Here is a 2,151-nt window from a genome sequence, read left to right on the forward strand (position 1 = left end):
TTCTTCTTAACTCTGTATATACTTCATTGCCCTTATAACTGCATATATAGAGTTTACTTTAGAAAAGAGACAATAATCATAGTCTTCTAGGCTTGTAAATTTATTTGGTGGTTACAAAGGCAGTTATTGCAAAATGGGCCATTAGATACATAAACAGATTCTCCTTAAATGATCATTTTGTAATATGAAAATGGATTTTATGAATTTTTCATTTGCTCAAATGTATAATAGAATTTCAATACTTCACATCCTTGTAATTATTTAAAGTTTTGAAGAGTAGCTGGTGAATGCCTTCATATATCTTAGCTTTCTCTCTTTCATTGATTCTTTTATTTGTTTTTAACACCTCTGTAAACACATAGTTGACATTTCTTATCTATCGTATTCAGGTTTCATCTTATTTTCATTGTGATTTTAATTTGTGACTGTGAATAATTACAGACTTTATCTCATGTCTTAAAGAGAAAAAAGTGTCTATGGCCGTACCACCCTGAACACGTCCAAACCTGTCTGATCTTGTGACGCTAAGCAGGGTTGGGCCTGCTTAGCACTGGGATGGGAGACCACCTAGGAAGACCAGGTGCAATAGGCATAAAAAATTAAAGGATTGTAAGCTACAAGGTCCTTGCAATCTGTGAGGTCAACCAAGGGTTGCCTCACCTAAATAATAATAATAATAATAATAATAATAATAATAATAATAATAATGAAAAAATAGATGCAGCCATATTCTATGAACCATGTATAAGAACACAGATTACTCCATTACTTGACCTTTTCACATTCTAGCAGTTAAAATAATATTCAAGCATGATGTTCATGGGAAATAGGAAAATAAGTTGTCTAACTAGTAACCCTAGCATTTTCTTACATTTCTATTAGAACTTTAGGAAGTCATGGAACCTGGATTCTGGTTCCAGTTTTCTTATTAATTAAGTTATATGACCTTGAACAAATCTGACCTCTCTAATCCTCAATTTGCTAATCTGCAAACTGAATCTAGTGTTTTCCTATCTGTCAAATAAATATTATGAACTTGAGGGGTCTGAGGAGCATTATTATTGGTGTCTTGCCCTCCTTTGGGTCTGTCAGAACCCCTGAGTGAGTGAGCACTGGATTATGTGTTTTAAGAACCCCCCACCCCCACCCCAGGATTTCACCTCTCCTCAAACCTCCGCATCCTGCCTAAATACTGTGTAATGTCTTTTCTTTCCATTAAATTTCATATTTCTAATGTTTTCCCCTATGGTCTAACACAGTTTTGAATAGAAGACTGGAAAGATAAATGTCTGTGTGAGGCGTTCTCTGCCCATAAAGAGGGAATAGCCGTCTTCACTCTTTAGCCTCAAGGTGGGTTAAGGCCATGATTTTGTGCCTTACAATGATAGTTAACTCTTAAATATCTTTTGCTCCCTTGTTCTGATATTTGATTTTTCCAATATAATTCTTTTTATTGCTCTTTACTTAGGATCCTAATTATCCTATTTAGTCTTATTTTAGGCCATCTCTGTTTTTGCAGGGAAAAAGAAAACTTAAAAGAAATTAAAACTATCCACTAGAGTTTCCAAAAACTCTGAAGTGTCATCATAATCTTAGGAAAGTAGTTTTTGAAGTTGAAAAAAAATTTAAAAAAGAAAAAAAACTTTGTAAGTGACATGAAACATGACCAAAAAAAAAATCCACATTAAAAAAAAAAAAAACACTCCACTTTGGATAGTTCTTATCTAAACTGGTAAGGGGGAAAGAGCTGGATCTTGAGCCCAGAAGATTTAAGTACATAATTAGCTAAAGTATTGTTTAGTGCTATTCAAATGATAATCAGAACACATCACAGCAGAAGCTTGGGAGAGTGGTTTTGTTTGGGTTCAGGACATGTAAATCATAATCGACATCAGAAACATGTTTGAGGCAAAGAAAGGTTCAAAAGCATAAATTCTTATTCACAAAAATATTATTTTTGTTTAAAAAGCATAGCAATTTTTTTTGTAACTGCCTGTTTTCCATTATTCTGAATTTTTTAATTAGTTATGCAGGAATGCCCAGTTTCTCTTTTGAAGTCTTAAACAATGCTATTGCAAAATTTGAAACATTAGAAACACCAAGGGATAAAACATAGCTGAAAATCAAATTAGTGATTGGAAGAAAAAAAAA

General features: G+C 33.1%; 1 pseudogene; it reads left to right on the top strand.

The window, feature by feature from the left end:
- The first annotated feature begins 472 nt into the window (after window positions 1–472).
- LOC118612329 lies at window positions 473–592 on the top strand (annotated as a pseudogene).
- The last annotated feature ends 1,559 nt before the right edge of the window (window positions 593–2,151 follow it).

Source organism: Rousettus aegyptiacus, unplaced genomic scaffold (genome assembly GCF_014176215.1).
Source record: "Rousettus aegyptiacus isolate mRouAeg1 unplaced genomic scaffold, mRouAeg1.p scaffold_m13_p_15, whole genome shotgun sequence".
NCBI lineage: Eukaryota > Metazoa > Chordata > Mammalia > Chiroptera > Pteropodidae > Rousettus > Rousettus aegyptiacus.